Source organism: Procambarus clarkii, chromosome 30 (genome assembly GCF_040958095.1).
Source record: "Procambarus clarkii isolate CNS0578487 chromosome 30, FALCON_Pclarkii_2.0, whole genome shotgun sequence".
NCBI lineage: Eukaryota > Metazoa > Arthropoda > Malacostraca > Decapoda > Cambaridae > Procambarus > Procambarus clarkii.
The window spans coordinates 8,666,023-8,680,332 of NC_091179.1; positions in this window are offsets into that span (position 1 = coordinate 8,666,023).

Genomic DNA, 14,310 nt, shown 5'->3' on the forward strand with positions numbered 1-14,310 from the left:
CAGGGGCCAGATTCACGAAAGCACTTGGGCAAAGACTTACAAACCTGTACATCTTATCTCAATCTTTGGCGGCTTTGTTTCCAATTAGTAAACAGTTAATGAGCTCCGAAGCACCAGGAGGCTGTTTATAACAATAACAACAGTTGAATGGGAAGTTTTCATGCTTGTAAACTGTTTAATAAATGTAAACAAAGCCGTCAAAGATTGAGGAAAGATGTACACGTTCGTAAGTGCTTGCGTAAGTGCTTTTATGAATCTGGCCCCATAGCGCCTGGATCACTTTCAAGACAGGAAATATACCTGAAATGCTCGCAAAAGGTTGGGAGTTTATATGCACACAACCCGGCCTCATCAACGGTGGCCAAATGCTCATGAACCCACCCATCAAACCCCTAGCTTATGAATGAAAAATACTTTACACACAACTCATGACTTGTATTTTGCTCAACTTGTACTCGGGTCAAACTCGTTAAAGCGGCTGCCGTTTCCCCAAGACGCAATCATCAATTGTTAACATACTGTGTCTTAAAAATAAGTTTCGTCTCAAATATAATGTAATATTATTATCTATTTAAATTCTATGTATAGTTAGCCGTAGGTGATTTGGTTTTGTATGCGATTATTTGAATTTGAAGTACATGGGTGAAGCATTTATAGAATTGTGGTTCGAACAGAGGAAGTGAGGGAAGCACCCGTTCCGGAAGTGTTCGAACGTCATCAGTTGTGAGTCGTATGTAAGCCGCTTTTCATTCATAAACAGGGGGTTTGGCGGCTGGATAAACGAGCTTGGCTCTTTGCGAGGACGGGCTGCCCCAACCAGTGTGTGACGGGGCTGGCCTGCACTGTAACGTGGGTATGTGGCCCCACCACCGCCCAGGGTATGGGTATGTGGCCCCACCACCGCCCAGTGTATGGGTATAGAGACCCCACCACCAGACCCCATCCACCGGCCCCCTAACCTCCCATCTCACACACTATACCTCTCCCACCACTACTAACGTCTCTCAAGAGATAAACCTCTGTGTAGGAGTGAGTGTGTGTGAGGTAGGAGCGAGCGAGGAGTGCCAGTAATGAGGATCAGGGTGGTGCCAAAGGGTGCCAGGTCGAGGGGCCAGGTCGGCACTTGACGGCGTCTGCGGACACCTGTCTCTCACCTGCTTCATTACCAGTAGAATAATTGGTTCCCAGGCACGCCTCTCTCGACACCTCGCCTCTGTGTGTTCTCACTCCCCTGTGTGTCTATTGTCTATTACATTCGTTAGGTTAGGTTAGGGTGAGATAGATCAGGTTTACCTGATCCATCTCACCCTGTACCTCTATACCTCTTTTACCTGTACCTCTATAGGTTTACCTGTACGTCTATATCACTACTAGAGTACTAGAGTAGCAGTGATATAGAGGTACTACATGCTTTTCTCAGGCCTCAGTCTCTAATCCATATATATCAGCAGACAACACCCAACACATAAGCTTATAGATCAGTCATATTAACACAACACGTCAAGTCTAGGAGTGGGAGGTTAGTAGCCTCACGCTACACTGGTATAAGGGAGGCTTTACAACTGGAATACCCATTCACGCTCACTTAAGGCAGGCCATCAGCGACGGGCCTGCCATCTGGGGACACCAATGTACTAACACCACCATAACAACAAAGACGTCTGGAGTATGGCGTCTAACCACTTGGGCTGGACGGTAGAGCGACGGTCTCGCTTCATGCAGATAGGCGTTCAATCTCCCGACCGTTCAAGTGGTTGGGCACCATTCCTTTTCCCCAGTCCCATCTCAAATCCTGATCCCAAATTCAAGTACGTTTATTGAGATAATAAAATACATCTGAAAGGGCTAGATTAGCTTAGGTTATTTCAACCCTCCTTATCCTGATCCCTTTCAAGTGCTATGTAGTCTTAATGGCTTGGTGCTTTCCCCTTATAATTCCCTTCCCCTCCTGAAGTGAGACAATGATGAGACTGATCAAACCAAACTGGTCATGAAGCTAGTGACAATATACAAGACCTTAAGATAAAAACAAACAGGGCCCTGAAATCTATCGAGCAGGGCAGTAATCTTGAGATCTTGAGGTTATCTTGAGATGATTTCGGGGCTTTAGTGTCCCCGCTGGCTCCGGTCCTCGACCAGGCCTCCACCCCCAGGAAGCAGCCCGTGACAGCTGACTAACACCCAGGTACCTATTTTACTGCTAGGTAACACGGGGCATAGGGTGAAAGAAACTCTGCCCATTGTTTCTCGCCGGCGCCCGGGATCGAACCCGGGACCAGAACATCACAAGTCCAGCGTGCTGTCCGCTCGGTCGACCGGCTCAAGGGCAAACAATATTGTTGCAAACAACTGAATAACAGGCATTTAAACCTCCCCAGATATTAGGTCTAGGAAAAAAAAACATTATTTTCCACCTGTATCTGGACCTGAATTGTACCTGGATGTACCTGTACAATCTGGCCCTACAATCATTTGTAAGGCCGTACCTGAAGCTCGGAATTAATTAATGCAATTCTTGCCTAGTACGGAACTAGTGCACAGAGCAACACGCAGAGACCAGGCAGAACCTGTAAAAGATGCGGCTATTTCCACTTCAGGGAAGAAGCCTCGTGGAATGTATGACATTTTATTGAAACATTTCAGTAAATTAAGAACAAACATTAACGCAAATAATGTTTTCATGCGTGGACAAGGCGACTCAACGCGGACTAATGCCAGTAAATTACAAGAGAGAGCATTGAAATCAAATGGCGTGGGAAACTGTGTGAAACGTACTGGCGCACGCTACACAGGGTGGTACAGGACTGCATCACGCTACACAGGGTGGTACAGGACTACATCACGCTACACAGGGTGGTACAGGACTGCATCACGCTACACAGGGTGGTACAGGACTGCATCACGCTACACAGGGTGGTACAGGACTGCATCACGCTACACAGGGTGGTACAGGACTGCATCACGCTACACAGGGTGGTACAGGACTACATCACGCTACACAGGGTGGTACAGGACTACATCACGCTACACAGGGTGGTACAGGACTACATCACGCTACACAGGGTGGTACAGGACTGCATCACGCTACACAGGATGGTACGGGACTACATCACGCTACACAGGGTGGTACAGGACTAGAGCGCAGTCCTGTACAGCCCTCCTGGAGGGCTCCTCACCGTGCCAACTGATCTGACACGTTGCTCTTCCCACTTCGCTAGTAATAGCGGTTTCCTTTCTAGCAATTCTTCAGGACACAATTATTCTTTAGCTAATTTTAGGAGGGAGGCGGCTTAATTTTTTTCCTCCTTTTGTCTGGCTTCTGGTTACTCATCTCATTCGTCAAACTCTGGTGATTATATTTGCCAGCTAGTTAGCAGGCAAATCATTTTTATACTCTCCCCTGCAGCCTAGTCATATTTATAATTGTTTTCCTTAATTGAATAATTGTCCTGCCATTTAATCATTTCTATCATTTTTCCCAGTTCAGCCTAATCATTCTTATAGTTTTTCCTACAGCCTAATCATTTTTATAGTTTTTTCCTACAGCCTAATCATTCTTACAGTTTTTCCTACAGCCTAATCATTCTTATAGTTTTCCCTACAGCCTAATCATTCTTACAGTTTTCCCTACAGCCTAATCATTCTTATAGCTTTTTCTTCAGCCTAATCATTCTTAATAGTTTTTCCTACAGCCTATAATCATTTTTTCCTACAGCCTATAATCATTCGTTCTGGCAGTTCCAGTTTGGACTACATGTATGTGTGTCAGTCGAATGGCGGTGCTGGCTCCTGTCGGACGTTTCCCATAAGCTTTTCTGATCACTGTTTGCTTGTCGGGATTCAGTGGGTTTTCCATTTTGGAAGTTAAACTGTCGTCCGCTTCAGGCGGAGGATGTCGTCGAGTGTCAGATTTGAGGTCGCGGTTCGAGGTAGGGATGAGGGATTCTGCTTGTTCGTTGGAGTGGTGGAGTTGTGTGACACGGAATGTAAACGTTTGTCTGTCAGAGAGGAAGGCTGTGGAGCGTTTTGGCTCGTTGAACATGTTGCAAGTTTGGTTGATACCTGGTTGATGGGGTTCTGGGAGTTCTTCTACTCCAAGCCCGGCCCGAGGCCAGGCTTGACTTGTGAGAGTTTGGTCCACCAGGCTGTTGCTTGGAGCGGCCCGCAGGCCCACATACCCACCACAGCCCGGTTGGCCCGGCACTCCTTGGAGGAAACAATCTAGTTTCCTCTTGAAGATGTCCACGGTTGTTCCTGTAATATTTCTGATGCTCGCTGGTAGGACGTTGAACAACCGTGGGCCTCTGATGTGGGGGTTGAACAGGTTTGAAGACATTTCAATGTTGTAAGGCTACAGACCTAACAGCTTGCGGGTTGACACAGCTGATGATAACTAGCTTAAGTGTAATTATCAGGGTAATTAAGTGTAATTCCGTATATTACACTCGTGTACGCTAAACTCAAACTGACAAGTGTTAATCTGTCAGCCATTGCAAAGTGGTGATAATGCATGCAACTGCAGTCATATTCCACAATGAACTAAAATAATTTAAACATCGGGCTGAGTCTCCGTGTCTCACAGATTACGGCAAAAATCAGCAGGTAGGTGCCATGTGTAAACACTCACGCCTACATATGTGTACACACACACACACACAAATGCTCTTGTATACATACGAATATAGCGTACCGTGTACACACACAAAGTGAGATGATTATAAAATATAATAGAGGGGAATAAACTCACATGCTGGGTCAGGAGAGTGACCTCACAAAAGGCAGGTGTGAAGCACTCATGCCTAGAGTACTCTACTTACGACGAATGCACTCACTCACTCACCTGATCAAAACAATTTACCTGTCAAGCTCCTCAAACTCACATAATGACATTTAAACACTTACACTACTCGCAAGCTTCCAGTTAGCCAGCGACACTGATGGTCCCAGCGTCTCACCCCGGCTTGCTGCCACCTTCTTCATAATTACTTCAAGTTTACAATCAATATTTACCATAAAAGTATTTCCTTAATCATCCGACTAGTGTCCCCGAGTGTGTTCACCAGAGCGCGAACTTTCCTATCAAACGAGGGCGGCGGCCTGGTTGATGGGGTTCTGGGAGTAGTTCTACTCCCCAAGCCCGGCCCGAGGCCAGGCTTCACTTGTGAGAGTTTGGTCCACCAGGCTGTTGCTTGGAGCGGCCCTCAGGCCCACATACCCACCTCAGTCCGGCTGATCCGGAACTTCTCTTAGAAAACGGCTTGAGGTTATATACATGGAAATCATTGTTGGTTTAAAAGGTCGGTGAAAGCTGATAGACAGTGGTTATTGAGCGCGTATTGTGCGTCTGGCTTCACTGTCAGGGTACACACCCCATGGTCAGAGACTAATGGATCTTATCCCCTGGTTAATGACAGCAAGACTGTCATGTTCATTGGTCTGTTTGTCTGTCTGTCAGCCTGGATGTTTGCAGATCTTGTATCCCCCAATCTTCATATTACAGCTCAAAGGACATGTATCCACCTTCTAAGAGGTCCTCCGACGCGATTACCGCACCGTCAAAGTGAAACATTAGTAGAAGTTCGCGCCCAGAGGGGGCGGAGGACCCCGCTAGCCCCCCCTCCCCCAGCAGCACACGCAACAAACTCCGTTGGGTACACCAGGAGAGTGTGTGACAGTTTGGTACACCAGGAGAGTGTGTGACAGTTGGGTACACCAGGAGAGTGTGTGACAGTTTGGTACACCTGGAGATCATGTGACAGTTGGGTACACCAGGAGAGCGTGTGACAGTTGGGTACACCAGGAGATCATGTGACAGTTGGGTACACCAGGAGAGTGTGTGACAGTTGGGTACACCTGGAGAGCATGTGACAGTTGGGTACACCAGGAGAGCATGTGACAGTTGGGTACACCAGGAGAGCATGTCACAGTTGGGTACACCAGGAGAGCATGTCACAGTTGGGTACACCAGGAGAGCATGTCACAGTTGGGTACACCAGGAGAGCGTGTGACAGTTGGGTACACCAGGAGAGCGTGTGACAGTTGGGTACACCAGGAGAGCGTGTGACAGTTGGGTACACCTGGAGAGTGTGTGACAGTTGGGTACACCAGGAGAGTGTGTGACAGTTGGGTACACCTGGAGAGCGTGTGACAGTTGGGTACACCAGGAGAGTGTGTGACAGTTGGGTACACCAGGAGTGTGTGTGACAGTTGGGTACACCAGGAGAGTGTGTGACAGTTGGGTACACCAGGAGAGTGTGTGACAGTTGGGTACACCAGGAGATCATGTGACAGTTGGGTACACCAGGAGAGTGTGTGACAGTTGGGTACACTAGGAGAGTGTGTGACAGTTGGGTACACTAGGAGAGTGTGTGACAGTTGGGTACACCAGGAGAGTGTGTGACAGTTGGGTACACCTGGAGAGCGTGTGACAGTTGGGTACACCAGGAGAGTGTGTGACAGTTGGGTACACCAGGAGAGTGTGTGACAGTTGGGTACACCAGGAGTGTGTGTGACAGTTGGGTACACCAGGAGAGTGTGTGACAGTTGGGTACACCAGGAGAGTGTGTGACAGTTGGGTACACCAGGAGATCATGTGACAGTTGGGTACACCAGGAGAGTGTGTGACAGTTGGGTACACTAGGAGAGTGTGTGACAGTTGGGTACACTAGGAGAGTGTGTGACAGTTGGGTACACCAGGAGAGTGTGTGACAGTTGGGTACACCTGGAGAGCGTGTGACAGTTGGGTACACCAGGAGAGTGTGTGACAGTTGGGTACACCAGGAGAGTGTGTGACAGTTGGGTACACCAGGAGAGTGTGTGACAGTTGGGTACACCTGGAGAGCGTGTGACAGTTGGGTACACCAGGAGCGTGTGTGACAGTTGGGTACACCAGGAGAGTGTGTGACAGTTGGGTACACCAGGAGAGTGTGTGACAGTTGGGTTCACCAGGAGTGTGTGTGACAGTTGGGTACACCAGGAGAGTGTGTGACAGTTGGGTACACCAGGAGAGCATGTGACAGTTGGGTACACCAGGAGAGTGTGTGACAGTTGGGTACACCAGGAGAGTGTGTGACAGTTGGGTTCACCAGGAGATCATGTGACAGTTGGGTACACCAGGAGAGTGTGTGACAGTTGGGTTCACCAGGAGTGTGTGTGACAGTTGGGTACACCAGGAGAGCGTGTGACAGTTGGGTACACCAGGAGAGTGTGTGACAGATGGGTACACCTGGAGTGTGTGTGACAGTTGGGTACACCTGGAGAGTGTGTGACAGTTGGGTACACCAGGAGAGTGTGTGACAGTTGGGTACACCAGGAGAGTGTGTGACAGTTGAGTACACCAGGAGAGCGTGTGACAGTTGGGTACACCAGGAGAGCGTGTGACAGTTGGGTACACCAGGAGAGTGTGTGACAGTTGGGTTCACCAGGAGAGTGTGTGACAGTTGGGTTCACCAGGAGTGTGTGTGACAGTTGGGTACACCAGGAGAGTGTGTGACAGTTGGGTATACCTGGAGAGCGTGTGACAGTTGGGTACACCAGGAGAGCATGTGACAGTTGGGTACACCTGGAGAGCGTGTGACAGTTGGGTACACCTGGAGAGCGTGTGACAGTTGGGTACACCAGGAGAGCGTGTGACAGTTGGGTACACCAGGAGAGCGTGTGACAGTTGGGTACACCAGATCATGTGACAGTTGGGTACACCAGGAGTGTGTGTGACAGTTGGGTACACCAGGAGTGTGTGTGACAGTTGGGTACACCAGGAGATCATGTGACAGTTGGGTTCACCAGGAGTGTGTGTGACAGTTGGGTACACCAGGAGAGTGTGTGACAGTTGGGTACACCAGGAGAGTGTGTGACAGTTGGGTACACCAGGAGAGTGTGTGACAGTTGGGTACACCAGGAGAGTGTGTGACAGTTGGGTACACCAGGAGAGCGTGTGACAGTTGGGTACACCAGGAGAGCGTGTGACAGTTGGGTACACCAGGAGAGCGTGTGACAGTTGGGTACACCAGGAGAGCGTGTGACAGTTGGGTACACCAGGAGAGTGTGTGACAGTTGGGTACACCAGGAGAGCAGTGCAGGCGGCGCTGCTGACAGTCGATAAGCCACTGTCAGAGGAGTGAAAGTCAGTTTCTTCCCTTCTGTTGCAACACAGTCAACCGACAAAGATCTTGTTGCACGCGCCCACCTCTCTGTTATGTCACTCGGGGGAGCGACATCCGCAGGTAAAAAAAAAAAAGTGTCGACGCTTGCAAATTAAACTGTACGAGGGTACGGTGGTTCAGAGTAATTGGCCCCACACTTTTTGTCTGCGGGAGCTGTACCGCGCAAGCCGTGATGATGGCTGTTGTGGTGTCTGCTGGTCCTTGACGGCGTCTGCTGGTCCTTGACGGCGTCTGCTGCTCCTTGACGGCGTTTGCTAGTCTTTGGCGATGTTTGCTGTCCTTGACAGCGTCTGTTTGTCCTTGACGGCGTCTGCTGGTCCTTGACGGCGTTTGCTGGTCCTTGACGGCGTTTGCTGGTCCTTGACGGCGTTTGCTGGTCCTTGACGGCGTTTGCTGGTCCTTGACAGTTTCTAAAACCCTCTCTACATAGATTAATGTTATATTTGTTGGAACATTTACACGCCCATAGACCTAGACCATTTCAGTGAACTTTGCCCTACTTCTGTAGATACGTCTGCATGCTCTGTCTGGCCTATTTGATAGTCTCGTGGTCCCCCTGGTGCATTGGTAAAGCACTCGTCCGATGCTTCGCAAGCGCTTTGGTCTGGGTTCGTATCCTGGCTGGGGAGGATTGATTGGGCGCCAATGCTTAACCTAAACACCTAACCAGTGCCTAAATATGCACAAAATACTAATATTAATTTATATTTGAGAAAAGTTCTGTTTTGAATGAACAGCATGTTAAAATTGACGAATGCGTCTTTGGGGTCGACCGCTGGATGGAATGGACTGGAGTCGAAGACGGGTTATTATATTCCAGCAGTCAAATACCTTCATTCATGAGGTTAGCTTGAGGTGCTTCCGGGGCTTAGCGTCCCCACGGCCCGGTCGTCGACTTAATGAGTAACCTAATTTCAACATTGCATCACTCGATATTTCGCGAGAACTCATTAAGTTTTTAAGGTTCGAGTCTCAATGACTTTGTTGAGTATGGTTCCCTGTAGGGGCTTAGTGTTGGTTGGTCCCTACCAGTGCCAACCAGTGTCTACTAGTGCCTACCAGTGCCTACCAGTGCCTACCAGTGCCTACCAGTGCCTGCCAGTGCCTACTAGTGCCTACTAGTGCCTACCAGTGCCAACCAGTGTCTACCAGTGTCTACTAGTGCCTACTAGTGCCTACCAGTGCCAACCAGTGTCTACTAGTGCCTACTAGTGCCTACCAGTGCCAACCAGTGTCTACCAGTGTCTACTAGTGCCTACCAGTGCCTACTAGTGCCTACCAGTGCCAACCAGTGTCTACCAGTGTCTACTAGTGCCTACCAGTGCCTACCAGTGCCAACCAGTGTCTACTAGTGCCTACCAGGGCCTACCAGTGCCAACCAGTGTCTACTAGTGCCTACCAGGGCCTACCAGTGCCAACCAGTGTCTACTAGTGCCTACCAGTGCCAACCAGTGTCTACTAGTGCCTACCAGGGCCTACCAGTGCCTACCAGTGCCTGCTGGTGGGGTAGTATTTTGAGGGTTTTATTTTCTGGAGGTAGCCTCTTGTGGTCACTGGTGGCTGTTAATTGTGGTGCTTATGAGTCCTAGATGGTGGCTGCCACTACTGGCATCCTGGTGATTGTCGTATCCGCTAGAGAGTGGTGCCAACTGTTGATGGTGCGCCTGCTGCGCGTGTGCAGGCCTCCTGCTGACCGGCTACGGTGTCTGCTGTTGAGTGCGAGTGTCTGCTGTTGAGTGGGAGTGGCTGCTCGGTGCTCGCCACTCGCACTTGTTTCCTCTGATACATTTAGACATGTGGTAGAGCCGGCTCCTGCTGACTAAAGCCGGCTCCTGCTGACTAAAGCCGGCTCCTGCTGACTAAAGCCGGCTCCTGCTGACTAAAGCCGGCTCCTGCTGCATAAAGCCGGCTCCTGCTGCATAAAGCCGGCTCCTGCTGACTAGTCTGGGCTTCCTGGGCGTGGCTTACTTGTCAATGGGTTCTGGCGTCTGCTACAACCTAAACAAACGCCGCCCGGAGGTATGTGCTTGTACGCACACGCAGAGAACTGGACCTCACCACACTGGAGGGGCGGTAGGAGACATAGGGGTGGGAGCCGCCCGGAGGTATGTGCTTGTACACACACGCAGAGAACTGGACCTCACCACACTGGAGGGGCGGTAGGAGACATAGGGGTGGGAGCCGCCCGGAGGTATGTGCTTGTACGCACACGCAGAGAACTGGACCTCACCACACTGGAGGGGCGGTAGGAGACATAGGGGTGGGAGGCATCATAACAACAAGCAAGATTAGAAGGGGAAGTGACAGATAAAACAGCTGTTCAAAGCTACGGACAGCAGAACGAGTGGTCACCGATGGAAACTTGAGACGGAAAGCGATCACAGAGACGCCAGAAAGAGCTTCACTACTGTTGAACCTATGAATAAGGAGAATTGGTAAGACGTACAAGTCCCTGAAGCTAATTCGATTCAAAGGGTTAAATGTAAATATGCTAAAGGTGTAAGAATTGAGGTACTGTATTAATTTAAAAACGTAAGAAAGGCGGGGCTAGAAACTCAGCTTGACCCTGCAAGCACCTCTAGGTGAGTACCCCCCCCCCCACACACACACACATTTTTTTACTAACTGATCAATCCCACAGATCAAAAGAACACATCAGGCTGGCGTTTGAAAATATTATATATATTTTTTGTTTTAAGCCGCGCCAGTCTTTCATGGCGGGAACTGTGTCCACTGACTCGACTCCCTCCTACCTGTGCTAAACTTTTTATTACCGTTTGTAGGACAAATGAAAACCCTTTATAATATTATATATATATATATATATATATATATATATATATATATATATATATATATATATACATATATATATACATATATATATACATATATATATACATATATATATATATATATATATATATATATATATATATATATATGTGTGTGTGTGTGTGTATATCACGAAAATAAACACGTGATTAAGAATGTGACAATGTCAGACCACGGAGGAAAATGAAACAGGAATTTCCTTAAGTACTTTCGTATATTAAATACATCTTCAGAAGGAATGAAGATGTATACGTACTATATACGAAAGTACTTAAGGAAATTCCTGTTTCATTTTCCTCATTCCTTCTGAAGATGTATATATATATATATATATATATATATATATATATATATATATATATATATATATATATAGGTGAGGATATATATATATATAGGTATATATATAGATATATATAGGGAGGAGGGGGACGGACATGTGGTGAGCAAGGTCCTACACTTGAACCAATTTCAACGAGGATCACGATGCATGAGCCTGCCAAGACTTGACCTGTGTAGGTATGAATACCTGCTGAAGGCCCCGGGGGTGACAAGAAGAACCGTATCTCCTTCATTCCAACACTATGAACGTTGAAAGGTGCGTTGTCTGAGCTTTGTGTATGGCGAGGCAGGTACAGTGTATGGGTGAGGGTGAGGGGAGGGTCGCCGCCGTCTCAGTGCCGCCACCCACCAGCCCCCAAGGCGGGGTACGGGGGGAAGGGGGGAGTGATGGGGGAGGCTCTCGAGCTGCCTACAGTGATGTTAGTGGAAAGTTAGTGCGTTCATAAGCAAATCGGTGAGTGTAGTGTTAAAAACAAAGTGCACTAGTGATTTCCCCGAGTGTTTGATAGTGTGTAACAAGTGTGACGGCGGCCTCCCCCGCGTGCCTCCCCTCCACCACCCCCGCCCGCCATCTTCCCCAACCCCGCTACCTGCGCCCGACCCAGCCAGCCGCCCATCAACACACAGCCTACCCACACACGGTGCCCAGGCCATGCCCAACCCCCCCAGGAGGGTAATGCTTGCCGTGTTACTCTCCATCTGGGAAGGAGAGGGTGCACTCAGCGGGCAGCCAGGCGTCATCACATCTAGGCATGGCACATGTCGCACCTGACACACAGCCTCTTTCCAGCCAAGAAGATGGCCACCCAAGAGGGAACTGTCAAGTGTGTGACAGACGGTATCGTCTCAATTCAAATGGAACTGTCCGCTATCATTCTCTCAATTCAGGTGGTTGTCTAGGGTCTAGGCGCCTGCCCCGGGGCAATGACGATGGACAACCTGCTGCAGGAGCGAGGAACAATACCTCCCTCAACTTCATTTCAGCAGATAATCTGCTTGAAGCAATCAAAGCGACGTCCACCCGGACCTTGCCCCACATCCCCAAGGCTGCCCGTCATCAAGCAGCAGCCAAACTCACCAGTCTGCTGACAAAGGTCAACAATGCTCCTAGAACCATTGGAGCATGGCACAATCTCCTTCTATTTGGGAATGCATGCCTAGCATTACCGCCCAGGAGAGACAAGTCATTAGCAACCTCTGTAATCAGAGCTCTTAATGAATTCCCCAGAGCAGACAACCTGGTCCGCCTCCCCCCTCGTGCCAAGGACACCAGCCGCAGGACGACCAACAATAACTCATCTGAGAACCACAAAATGAGAGCACAGATCACCAGGAAAATAGAAGAGGGCAATACCACAGGTGCCATCAGAATCATGACCAGCGATGACACTATTGCCCCCAGGAACGCCACGACAGCAGAGGCTCTTCAAGACAAACACCCACCCAGAGCCCCCGACAGCAGCAGGGATCCCCAGGAAAACAATGCTGGCATAGAACCCTTGACTGTTCGAGAATCTGAGGTGTACAAAGCAGCCATGTCTTTCCCAACAGGTTCAGCAGGGGGCTTTACAGGCCTAAGACCCCAGCACATCAAACAAATGCTGAACCCGGTGCTTGGAGATGCTGCAAAGGATCTTCTAGTGGAACTTACCAGATTCTCCAACATGTGTTTGGCTGGCGGCATCCCTGAGGACATCAGGCCTGTCTTTTATGGAGCAGCACTCTGTGCTCTAAAGAAGAAGGATAGGGGTATCAGGCCCATTGCCGTTGGCAACACCCTCCGACGCCTTGTAGCTAAGGCTGCAGTGAGATCTATCAGCCAGGAAGCAGCCACCTTGCTGAAACCTCATCAGCTCGGGTTTGGGATTCCCCTAGGTTGTGAAGCTGCAGCACATGCAGCGCGGGCTTACATTGTTGATCTCCCGGACCAGAAGGCACTAGTAAAGCTTGACTTCAAAAATGCCTTCAATCAAGTCAGACGAGACGCTGTCCTCAGGGCTGTACACAACCATTTCCGTCCCCTTTACCCATTCATCCGATCGTGCTACAGTGGGGACTCTAAGCTTCTTTTTGGGGAGCATGAAATAAACTCCTGTGAAGGTGTCCAACAAGGTGACCCCTTAGCCCCCCTTCTTTTCTGCCTAGCTATCAAAGAGGTCACTGATAGTCTGACAAGCGAGCTAAACATCTGGTACCTGGATGATGGCACTCTAGCTGGAACTCCAGAAACCATTTTGGGGGATATAAGGAAAATCCAGGAGCAGGGAGCAGCCTTAGGCCTCATTCTCAATGCATCCAAATGTGAAATAATCTCCCGCAACCCAGACATCACTGGGCAAATACAAAATGCTCTTCCAGACATTCTCGTTGTCGAACCACCGGACTGCACTCTCCTGGGTGCCCCCATTGGCCCACGAGCAATCGAGGAGGTCCTGGCTGCAAAAATCACTGACCTAAAGAGAATGCAGGACAGGATTGACAAGATTGATGCCCATGATGCTCTCTTTCTCCTTACAAGATGCCTGTCTCTCCCTAAGTTGACCTACTTTCTGAGATGTTCTCCATCCTACAGCAGCCCCAAGTTAAATGTGTATGACACCCTTCTGAGGTCCATGCTGGTGAAAGTCCTGAACCTGCCATTGGACGACTCTCAGTGGGAGCAAGCAACCCTTCCTGTAAGACTCGGCGGCCTTGGTGTCCGCACAGCCTCCCAAATTGCTCTACCAGCCTTCCTTTCCTCCTCTCATGCATCGCACGACCTCGTCAGAGATATTTTACCTGCAACCCTGAGAGATTCAGCAGGAATACACGATCCTGCTTTCACTGAATGTTCAAATCAGTGGAATGTTCTTGCAGCCCCAGCAACCATTATAGAGCCAACAAAACAACACAAACAGTCCGGCTGGGACCACCCTCTAGTGGAAAAAGTAGCTGATGCCATGCTAAGCGTCGCAACATCAGACAAGGAGAA